Genomic DNA, 12,580 nt, shown 5'->3' on the forward strand with positions numbered 1-12,580 from the left:
CCATGCTGAGGGGCCCCCCCCCAACTCGGCAACAAATCACGAGTCATGCCACACTTTGGGCCGCCCTAGATTACCACGCTTGCGCAAAATGCACAAACGGTAGGGCAGGGGAGGGCCGCAAGGGGGATGTAACTGGAAATTGTTAAGGGGTGGTGGCTGTCGTATGGAGGGCATGGACGACGGTGGCGAAGCCCTCACGCTTGCCGCACGACAAGGTGAGTAAGCTTCAGGCTGCATGGACAGAGGTGCGGGAGCGCCTCTGGTGCAGCAGGGGGAAGTGATGAGATGGGTCTGCATGCAGGGGGGGGTGGGCACTAGGGCCCCTGGTGCAGCTGAAAAAAAAGAAAAAAAAAGAAAAAAAAATGGAGCAACGAAGCAAGGTGCTGGAAGAGGAATTTATATGGAATGGACAGCATGGACGGGGGCGCACGTTTGGCCCCTGGTGAAGCGGTGGAGAGGAGTAAGGCGGGAAAGGGGCCTGCATGGACGGGGGTGCGCTAGGGCCCCTGGTGCAGGTGGGAAACAGGGGGTAATGGACGCAAGGAGCTTGAAGATTAGTCATATGGAATTGACTGCATGGACGGGGGTGCAGGTTTGGCCCCTGCTGCAGTGGCGAGGAGGAGAAATAAAGTAAAGGGCCTGCATGGACGGGGGTGCACGTGGGCCCCCGGTGCAGGGGGGGCAATGCAGGGCCATATTAATAAGGTGATGGAAGGTGGGGGGCAAGGGTGAGCAGGAGGGTAATAGTTTAGAGGAAAAAGGGTGGGCTAAGTGGGTTTAGGTGTATTGGTTAAAGGTTAGGTGAAAGGTGCGAAATATAGGGGGACAGGCAGGAGAGGACCGGTGGGTTTTCGGAGAGGGATAAGGAGATGGCCAGGAAGGATAGGGTACTGAGGAAGGTGTTACTAGGGGTGTGAGAAAGGTTAGGAGGTTGGAACTCATTCATTTAGGAGGGGTGCAGCATCTGAAGGTAGCAGGCGGGGCTATTCAGAGACGTAGGTGAAAAGGTTAGGACGCTGGAAGTAAGGGAGATACAAAGGGTATGTCAGGGACCGGGGCAAACGGGATGTCTTTATAGAATTTTTCAGTAGGTAGCAGGAGTGTTGCATTTATTAGGATGTTGTTGATTTGTAAGTGATTTTGTAATTTCTTTTTCAGATGCTGCTAGGAGGTCGGGTCAGATGTCAAAAATCTTCTTTATTGAATGCCCAACATGCGGTTGAGGGCTGTCCTCTGCCTCCTCCCCCACCCCCTCATGGGCGGGGCGAGCAACAAAGGGCCGGTAAGGCACAGGCAGACTACTTGCAGTGTGCAATGTCGGGGCAGGCCTCGTCGGAGCCATCCATTGCAGCCAAAGATCCATGTCTATCTCCCCCCAGACCACCTGACTGTCCTCCGCCATTCTTGCTCTGAATTCCTCATCATAGCGTACCCAGGCAAAACCCCCAAAACTCGTGAAAGCCTTCCTAATTACATCCATATATTTAAGCAGAGCCACGCATCGCTCCAGGAATTTTTCACAATATACACTGGCATAAATGATAAATGCCGACGTCCAATTCTCAATAGTCACCGGGACCCTTGGGCGCGAAGCCAGTTCCCTCTCTTCTTCTTTAGACCCCTCCTTTGCTCTCACTTCCCTATGGAGCAACTTAAAAACATCTACAAATTCCCCCGCCTGAATCTTCTCCCTGGTTGTTGCCATCAAGTGCGCCCCCAACGGTTTTATTATACCCATGTATGGCAGTTTTTTCTCCTTGCCTTTCACTTCAACCTCCTTTTCTTTTTCAACTTGCACCTCGAGCACCAATGGCTCCACCACCTTCTCCGTTTGGACCTCAACTGAGCAAATGCTCTTCTCATCCCCCAAGGCTCCAATGGCTTGCACACCAACTTCTTTCCTTACCCCTTGCAGTCCAGACCCTTCATTTCCCGTCCCCCTTCTCGTGTCCCCTCTCTGCCATGCAGATGACCATTCCCTTTCCCGCTCACCTCTTTCCACGCAGGCCGTCTGCGGTCTGGCGTCCACACCACTGCTCCTCATCTCTTTTCTTAGAGGGCTCCTACTGCGGGGACAAAACATGTCAGCAGACTCACCCAGCCAATAGTTCCCCCGACCTCTTGCCCCCCGACCACCCTGCACCTGCCTTTCCCGATCCCACCTCAAACTTCTACTCTCCTCCCCCCTTTCCCTTACAGCCCTATAACCTTCTACCTCCCACTGCCCCACATAATCCTCCAATCCAACTTCAGCACCCCTTAAATACCATTGTGAATGCAAGCTCATGCCCGAGTTGAGTTGATCTTCGTCGTGCGAGCCCAGGGCGTCTGCCCCGCCACTCCTTTGACGTCTTCTCGGCGGGGCCGCAGAAACCCCTGCCTGGTCCTCTTCTCTCGGGCGAGGCATGCCGTCCTCCACCCTGGAATCCTCATCGCTAGGGGCCGTGCTGCACCCTCTAGGCTCTCCTTGCGCTGACCGAGGAGGGGCCGTTCTAAAACCCTCTACCTCCACCTGAACAGTGGGGGCTGCGCAGCGCCCTCCGCCCTCACTCCTCCTACCGGGGGGGCCGTTCCGCGCCCCACTCTAACCTCCTCAATTGATGGGGACCTCTCCCTCCTTCTCCCACCTGCACTCTTCTGCAGGTATTTACCCCCTCTTCCCCTCTGCCCTGTCACCCCCTTCTGCGCCCCATCACTGCCCCCACCGTGGTTCCCTTGACCCACCTCTTCTTGAGCACTCCTAGCTTCCCTAGGGCTAACATTCACTCCCTCCCTCACTGGCTCCCCACCCAAAATCATTTCTCCCCCGGACGCCCTCCTGTCTATCTCTCTCCTTGTCTTCCTGCCCCTGGATTCCCAAACCTCCCCTCTCCCCGCCGTGGGGGTGCAAGCCACCACTGCCGCGAGAGCCCCATCAGCCGCAGCTCTACGCTCCCCTTCTCCCGTTACTTCCCCTACCGCCCCTTCCAATTGGGCCGTAGATGCCCTGCTAATGATTTCCAGTGCCTCCTACAGCGCCCTAGCATCCACTAAACCCTTCTTACTAGCTCCCTGACCCACCATCGTGTCACAAGTAACCTACTGTGCACTGAAATATGCCCTTCTACTGTACCACTAGCTAGCCTAAGCTCCTCAGCCAAAAACTACCCGTGGACCTCTACCCAAATAGTCAAACTAATCCCTTCCAAAATTTTACTCCTAATACTCCCTACTGGTAATATGCGTTACCAAAAGAAATTCTCAAAATGTTCTCTTTTTTTTTTTATTTTTTTTTTTACTTTCCTATTTTTTGCCCCCCTAAATACTGCCCTAGCCCTTTACAGCCCCTGCCCTGGCTCCTAAATTGCCACCGGCCAAGGAAACACCAAAAACCAGCAGCCCAACTAATAATGGGGCCTATAAAACGTCTGTAACACACTGCCCCCTAGCGGCGTGTAAGCCACACCGCACTGGAAGGCTCACAAATGTGTCAAGGCCCTACCCGCCTCCCTACTCCCTTGATAAGTTCCCCAGAGCAAAGAGCCCCAAACCACAAGCACAAAATAGTGCTACATAAACTGCCGTGCACACTGCCACACCTAACTGGAAAGCACACAATACTTATTATTTATTTATTATTTTTTTATTACCCCCCTAAATACTACCCTTGACCTTTGAACTAATGCCCTGGCCCTTAAATTGCCAAAGGCAGAGAAACACACCAAAACCAGCAGCCCAATCACATAGGGGCTGAGAAAAACGTCCGTAGCACACTGCCCCCTGTCAGCGTGTGGGCCACACTGCACTGGAAGGCACAAGATAAATGTAAACGGCCCCTTTAAGCAGGCCACACTGACCCCTCTGTCCTGATGCTTCTCTCACGCGTATGCGAAAAGCAGGACAGCCTCGCAAAAAACCCCGGGCCCCAGACAAGGATCAAATACGCGCTTGACAAAGGAACCAGATGCAGCTGAAGCGTAACGCTTCTCAATAGATAACGCTCGGCACCTTTTATCCCTCCCCAAAACAGAAACTACAAAGCCTAGCTCCTTGGTGCAGCACCTGAACCCACCTCCTCCCCCTGGCCACGGACAGACACGTATGCACTTGTGATAAAATAACCCACTGAGCCACACATCGGCACCTGAAAGCGGACCGCCCACGCCGCCTGTCTGTTCAGCAGGTAAGAAATGGAGGTACCTTATTTACGGTACCTCAGCTAAACTTCGCAAGATTTAAATTATTATTTATTTATTTATTTATTTATTTAAACTAACTGGCTCCCCCAGCCACCCACTACCACTACTCTGCCCTACTCCTCACCTCAAACTACCAAACCCCCCTCGCAGGCCCCAAACAGGGAAGGCTCGGGAGCAGGCGACAGGACTTCTCAATCACCAAGTCCAACCGTCGCCTGCCTCCCGAACCTTCCCTGGACCCTTAAATACCCTGAGGAGGCTTTTTCCCCCCCGCGGCCACTCGCTGGCCGTGTGCAGCGCCAAAAACATCCCCGGGGGGAAACGCTTTGCGTTCCCCTCGGTGCCCCCCTTCCAAAGCCAGTGAGCTACAGCAGAAAGATGACACTTGCCTTGGACATTGCTGCTCAATCCCAGGTAACAATACCAGCAGGTCTGCCCCAGTGCTTCAGTCTTCCAAGTATACTATTTTGAGTACCATTACAATGGGTAACAACTACTGGAGCACAGTGGGTGTCCTCTCGGGCAACCAGCATTTGGAACGGTTATTCGAGAGGGCCTTATTACAAGTTGGATGGTGTGGTAAAAAAGTGGTCGCAATTCCATTCAGCGTGACACTGGAGCTAAAATCCTCAATTCTTCCCACAAAAATCGGTGGATTTAGCACTCGGTAATTCCATCAAACTTGACATTTGGGGGTGCGCTAAAAGTGGCGTAAAGGAATTGCTGCCACATTTCCACACCACCAAACCTGTAATGAGGCCCTAATAGTATTACACTATGATCCAAGAATCTGCGGATAAGTACCTTCCTGTGTCTCTCCTGGTGAGTTTTCTTTTTTTGATTCCCTCAGGTGTCATAATCAATCACAAAATACCTAATTAAAAACCCTCTTTAGACACCATCGCCTCCCATTTGCAAGAACGTTCTTCTGCTCACAACACAGAAGACACCCAAAGTTTTCAGGGAACTCTCACATCTGAATACAAATTATTTTCCAGTTTTACCAAGACAAACACGCTCCTCTAATGCTGCTCACTGTCGCTGTGGACTAGTTGATAAAATAATAGCAAACATTGGATATTCCAATAGGATTACCATGTTATATGTTAAATTCAGCCTCAAATGCCTCAATAATTACCAAACTATGCCTGGCCTAGTCACATGTGATAATACATATCCCCTCGTGTGCAGTTGCGGCCTTCATATGCCATATAAAGCCTCAATGGCCCTAATAATGTGTCACGGAGTGGTCGACGAGTGGAGCAGTCCTGCAGTCATGACAGGCAAGACGGCAATGGAGACGGAGGAGAACGAGGAGCGTCGCCTCAGAAGCATCAGGTGCAGACGTGACGGGGGGCTGTCACAAAATAAGGAGAATGAGGACCCGGCTGGTCGGGATGACTTTCAAGAGTCTAGAGGTAAAAAGAAGCTGGGTACAGGCTCTGGGCCATCTCTGGTTACACTAAGACCTAGACAACTGCGTATACCTGTTCTGAAGCCCCCTTTAAAGCTACCTCTAAACATCTCCAACATCTCTAACTCCACTAACAACACTAACATTATCAATAACTCTACTGAATTGTTGCACTCTCCAAACAAATTAAGCACTACCCCTGTTAGTGCACCCCCTATCCTTTTCAACATTCGGGACTCTGTACCCTTGGCTCAGCCTGCATTGGAGGACAGGCGAACTTTTGAGAGCCTTGTGCAGAGGGGGGAGAAGGAGGTGGGGCGTGTACCACATGTACCACATGCTGAACTTTCTGAATTTTCTGAAAATGCGAAGTAGTCTTACAAAGGAATTAGCGACGGTGCCAGCAATATAGACTCCATTGATATTGCGGTGCCCTCTGACGTAGATACAGTGACTACCCTCAAAACTGGAACCATCGTCCCTACCACCAACCTAAACACCACGTCCAAGCAATCAAATCACATTAAAGAGAACGACAACAATCCCCCAACCAACCCCCCACTGGCCCTACTCACCGCTCTGCCTCGTGACCCGGGAGACATGGGAGGCATTCTGAGGCCGCTGTCTGCCGCAGAAGCGGAGTCTTTGAGCGGGTCTGTGTCGGCTGCAGCGACTCCCGCCCTCCTCGGGGGGGTGGTGGTTGCGGCAGTCGTCCACGCGCCCGAGGAGAGAGGGGGCCGTGGAGAATTGGGCGAGGGAAGTGGAGGGGAAGCGGGTTCGGCGCTGTGGCTAGAGCCCCGGGGGGAGAGGACGCGGCACTCTGCGATCCTGGCACTGCCGCTGTGGCGGGCGTGGAGTTTGTGGGGGACGCTGTTGGCAACGGTGCGGGTTGCGGAGCGCTGGAGGAGGAGGGAGCTCCCTGCTCGGCTTGGCCGATAGAGCAGTCGATGTCCCCAGTAAAGGAGGGGGAGAAAAGTCAAGTTGCGACAGAGAACGGGGCTGAGTTCACTGGCCAACACACAGCAGGAGTAGTCACTGACACCTGCTGGCGGCCCGCATGTACTGCGGAGGCCAGGCCAGTTAAAAGAAAGGAACGTGCATTAACAGCACTAAAACAAAAGAATCTGAACAGGGGCAAATCCTCCACCAAACCCTATTACAGAGGATCAAGTAAAAAACGTAAGTCACTCAAAGCACCGCCCCACAATCAGGTGACAAACTTCTTAAAAAAAAAGGGTTCAAGCCCCCCCACACCACAAAAAAGAAATATCAGATGGAGAGCTTTTGGAGGGGTGGGTGGCGGTTGAAGAGTCTATTTTAAAAGTACAACCATCCAATAGTCAAGAGGAGAGGGGAGCTGTTAAACAGAGAACTGGGAACATATTGCCACAACTTGAAACGCCAGTAAGGAGGCACTTTGGGAAACACCCCCTGGCCTCTCCTATTCCGCACCTTCCTGCACTGACGGCAGGTGTGCCGCCCCTGGGGCCTAACCAGACCACTAACAACTTAAAGAGTACCCACGAGTCTTTGGAGGTGACGGAGGAATTGAATGTGTGCTCTCAAAGTGGGCACCCGCAAGAGGAAACCTCACACCAGATCCACCTTGGCCCCCAGAAGGATTTGGGAAGTCCCCCGGGACGTAGTGTGGCCTCGAACATACCCGAAAAAAAGCCTGGCAAAGACACCGCCCAGAGGTGCCACGGGAAAACCAACACCGGCCCCCGAGGCGTGCCTTACCCCAGGTAGAATGAGGACCGACAGAACCTCATTACATGGGAGTGTAAAGGAAACACTGCATAAGAAAATAGACCAAATGGGTATAATGTCCACCGTGACGATCGCTCTAACTCCTTTTAACAAACTATACAAAGCACTGAATGATTCTGTGAAAGATCAAGCTGCAATTATGGCCCTAATACACACCAAGTTACTATACTTCGAAAAATACATATTGGCTAAGGAAGTGAGACAAGAAAACACCAGAGACCACGGATCATCGTGCTCTCTAGACCTGGAGAGGAATACACAAGGAACACAGACCAGTGCCAATTGTTGGAACAAAAATAACGACTTGGCACTGAACATGGAGGAAAAAAACACTAGTGCACAAATGAGTATGAACGGCCAAACTAAAGCTAGCGATCTGCCGCCTGGTGGAAAGAAAGCGACGCCCATGTCAGAAAATGGATGCATTAATTTAGACTGCTCAGGAATAACCCTGATCAAAGCGGAAAAGGGGTCGGGGGCAAAATCAAAACTAAATGTACAAACACAAAACAGAAAGAACTTGGAAACTTCTTTAACAAGAAAGTGAAACCAGTGGAAAAATTAAATTTAAAAAAGGTACTAGTGCCTGAAAAAATAGAAACCAAGAAGGTAGTACTAAAGATAACGACTCCTCCAAAGTTGCCAAGAAGAACAGCAACAGCGAGACGACGAATGGGAACGAGTGAAACCACCAACGCAAAACCATCAGGAAAGGGCGAATCAAGAAAAAGAAAATTCTCAGAGGAAGAGAAAGTGGAGGAAGAGTTTAACTCTATAGAAGCCTTATTAAATCTAAGTACATATACAGTGGAAGATTCAGAAACAGATATCCCATCCCCTAAGACTAGATCACATACTGAAAGTGTGGCTGAGAGTGTGTCTAGAGGTGATGTAACCCCAGCCCCCCACCCAGGGAGCCAAAGAGGAAGACAGCACAGTAAAGACCAATTCAGACATACGGAGAGGAAGAAAAGGAAGACCTCAAAACCCCTCATAGCCAACGTCCGAAAGACATGAAGAGAGAGCAACTCTCCTTATGACAAACGCAACGATGATCTCAGTACTGGAGACAAGTGGTCTCGGCAGAAAGAGTCCAAAACCAGGAGGACTCTAGAGAATCTTTCAAGTAATAGTCAGCGAAATAAAGAGAGAGAACGAAGCAGGGGCCGATCGCTGCACGAGAGCAGTAAGGTATGGAAAAGGAGTAGAATGAACAAACGCATCAAGACGGATTATGCCATCTTCAAACTGGAGAGAAGGAGTGAAAATCCAGATGACTTCAGGTTGAGCAGGAACACAACGCTGTACATCTTTGAGCAAATCCCAAATTTACGACTCTTGACCTCTCAAGATTTAAAAATTGTCGAACCATATGAGAAAGGACGGAACGATCAGGCCTACATACACATATCATCGTCATTAATAAGCAACATCTTGAAGGCTGAGAAAGAAAACCTCTGGTACTTGGGATACGAACTGAAGGAAATTCAGGCCATTCAAAATCAGAGGTACCATCGGATGCATAGCTCCTCAGTGACGTGATCCCTAACAAGAAGAACGAGCACACCGTTAGAACAAAATCACCACAACAAAGATAAAGGAAAGCGCCGGCCGAGTCATAAGTCTTATCCTACACAAGACAAGCAAAATACACATGGCCCCAATAGGTTGAGGGAAAGGAAGAGGAGGGAGGAGTCACCACACCTAGGTCGTAAGAAATACTCCGATGGCAACCGAGCAATAAACCTGGAAAGATGGCCAAAAGGACCGGGAGAAAAAATAAGAATCACAATTGCTGGAAGCCCCATGAAATCTTCTCGAGTGGAGAGTGGTACCGAAGCCAGAAGCCCGGTTAGACAGCACAACAGGAGGTGGATATCAAATACAAGACAATATGCAAACAAAATCTAGCAATTAGTGGACAGAAAACCCTTGCCGAGCCAACTGGTGAAGCAATCGCCCTTGATAATGGGCTCATGGAACACACAAGGGTTTTCCACTTGACCGTAAGTTCCGATGTTAATCTAGGAGCCTTTGATATCTTGTGTCTACAAGAAACGTGGCTGCTGGCGAAACCTTGCCTTGACGGATACACTTTGACCTTCACCCCGGCAGAGAAGGGAGCCACAGGAAGGCCAAGGGCTGGTCTTGTGACTGCTGTAAGATCAGGATGTGGCTTAGTGCCCAGTGCAGAACTACATCTCTCCCCGCTTATCCAAGGCACCAGATTTGAGTGGCAACTGGATGGTGTCGGAACAGGGAAGGAAAATTCTCCACATAAACTGCTAGTTATCAATACATACTGGAATCCGGCAGAGACTACTACAGATCAATATCTAGAGGCTATCGACAACCTCCTGGAGAATGAAAGCGAAAGCCAACAACCGAGCCTAATCATTATAAATGGCGATCTAAACTGCACAATGGAGGTTGACGAGACCCCCACATGCATGAGATCTACAACTGATGGGGACATAGCTAAACGATGGGGTAACCTGATGGATAAATGGGATCTGCATAATTTGCATTGGTTATGCTCTAAAGAGAACAAGAAGATCCCAACATGGCAAAGAAATCATCAAAAGGGAACTATTGATCATACTTTTGTATCGAAGGCTTTACTGAGCATGATAAAGTCTTTCAATGTGGTGAAAATGGACAAAAGCGATCACAACATCTTAAAAACGACCTGGCGCCCTTACAGGCCGGTGCAAGAATTCATGCTACAAGGCTTGGGAGCTAACCCGAGTGGCAATCGCCTTAGGTTAACAGCAAAAGCCATTAGTGAAATAACGACGGTTTATAAAACCATCAGCAACAAGCTTATTGATAAGCCAGTTGAAGCCGCTAATGCTGATTATGTGCCGTTATTGGAAATTTACCGCAGATCGAAGCAACAAGGGGGCCCTATGCACTTAGTCCATAAACACTGTTACAATAACAAACTGGCAAAGCAAAGAGCTGCCTTGAGAAAAATCCAGAGAATGGCAAAATCCAGTAACTCAATAAACTTGCAAGCGAAATACCACCTTGCGCAACGCAGGTATAAAAATTGGGTGAGACATCAGCGTGCAAGTCTCCTACAGCACGACGCAGAACAAATGCTGCATATACTTTCAAAGAAAAGCAGCAAAGAATTCTGGTCTTTGATTCATATAAAAACAACAAGTACCCAGACCAGCCTCCAGAATAACGTCAGCGAAGAGAAATGGGTGGACTTCTTTGCGTCGCTATATAAAAAGGAGGATAGTCGGATTTCGGACATCCGGAGGTGCCAAGTGCCAAACTGGGAAATACCCTGCGATCATGATACCATTACATCAAAAATTACGAAGCTAAAACACTCTAGAGCGCCAGGACCGGACGGCATCTCCAACATAGATTTGAAGACCAACGTTGTAACTTGGGCTCCACTTATTAGCCAGATTTTCCAGAACTGTAACACTTCTAAATCTGTGCCTCCCTCTTGGAAGACTTCAAATGTGGTCCCAATCTTTAAAAAAGGAGCGAAAGAAGATCCGAGAAATTACCGTCCCATAGCGCTCTTGGACGTCATCGGGAAGTTATTTGGCTCTTGTGCTCTGGACGGCCTGAACAACTGGCTAAAGGAATCCAACTATAGAGATCAATTCCAGACGGGGTTTGTCAGAAACATCGGCACCTCAGCAAACATTCTGGTACTATGCTCCTTGAAAGCAAGGGTCCAACAAGGAGCGCAGAGAATATTCATGGCCTTTGTCGACCTAGTGCAGGCATTTGACTGTGTGAGCCGCAAGCGCCTGTGGGTCAAACTAATTGGCCAGAATTGCCCAGGGAAAATCTTATCCCCAATAAGAGCTCTCTATGAAGATACCACCATGAGAGTCCGGCTGAATGGGGCAGGGTCACTGTCAAAGGTTATTCATACCGCCCGAGGAGTAAAGCAGGGCTGTCCCTTAGCTCCAGTACTGTATAATGCCTATATAGCAGACCTGGAAGACGACTTTGCCAAAACTAGGTGCTTTCCCCCATCATTAGGAGGAGAGAAAATACAGAGACTCCTCTATGCGGATGATATCATCCTATTAGATCGGACAGCGGTGGGGCTCCAAAGGCAGTTGAACAGTCTTCTTGTATACCTGGGAAACAACCATTTAGAACTAAATAAAAGCAAAACCAAGATCATGGCCTTCGAAACTACAACTCGAACAGCAGGCAAAGAAAAATGGAGCTTGGAAAACGAAAAAGTTGAAATCGTAAAGAGCTTTAAATACTTGGGAGTGACGCTAAGTAACAGCCCCACGGAAATTCCAATGCAGGAGATGCTAATAGCCAAAACAAAGACCCTGTCATGCCAGGCACGGACAATCGACATGAAATACGGAAAGTTCTCATTGATTCCAGTACTGTCTTTCTTTAAAACCAAGGTCATCCCGAGTATAACGTATGGAGCCGAAGCCATGCCACAAATCCCGAGGCAGTTTTGGGACAGGTTGGAGGGCCAATTTTGGAAGAAGGTGCTGGGACTGCCAACGTCTGTTCCCATATGTCACATCAGACAAGAACTCTGCCTACCATCTGTGAAGGGGATGGTGGCGAGGAACACTCTGATGCTCTTCAGGAAAGTGATCATGGACTCGTCAGTGCCTGTTTTTGAGATTCTGAAGAACGAACTGGCCAGCGGAAAAACAAAATACTAACATCATGGGAAGAACACTGCGAAAACCTGTTACAAGAGGTGGCCCTCACTAGAGCAATCCTAATACAAAATCCAACGAAAAAGCTGACCGAATTGGATTGGATCAGAACGCAGGATAATGTTGCCTCGTATAAATCAAGCAAAAACCTTCCGATAAGCCAAAAGAGAGTCAACGAAGTGAGAGGGTATTTGAAAAAATTCCCAGACAAAAAGCTGCGTAACACCGTCCTCAGAATCAGATTCAACCTCTTAAAAACAAATGAGATCTTGGCCAGAAGAGGAGAGGTAACCACGGATAAGTGCCGGTATTGTAATACCCAGCAGGTGGAATCCATCAGACACCTTCTGTTAAAGTGCAAGGGTACCAACGAGGCAAGAGAAATCTATTTAATGAAACACCTGAGCAGTGTAACTACAGCTGACGAAGAGGACTGGTGGAACGGCTTACTGGGGGGGGGACCGAATGGTCAGTGGCAGTGACTTTGTTCTTTAAAAAAATTGGACTAGTACAGGAGTACAAAAACCGTTCAGGTGCGAAAA

The sequence above is a fragment of the Ambystoma mexicanum genome, chromosome 1p (assembly GCF_040938575.1).
Source record: "Ambystoma mexicanum isolate Mex_15411 chromosome 1p, UKY_AmexF1_1, whole genome shotgun sequence".
In the NCBI taxonomy this organism is placed as follows: Eukaryota; Metazoa; Chordata; class Amphibia; order Caudata; family Ambystomatidae; genus Ambystoma; species Ambystoma mexicanum.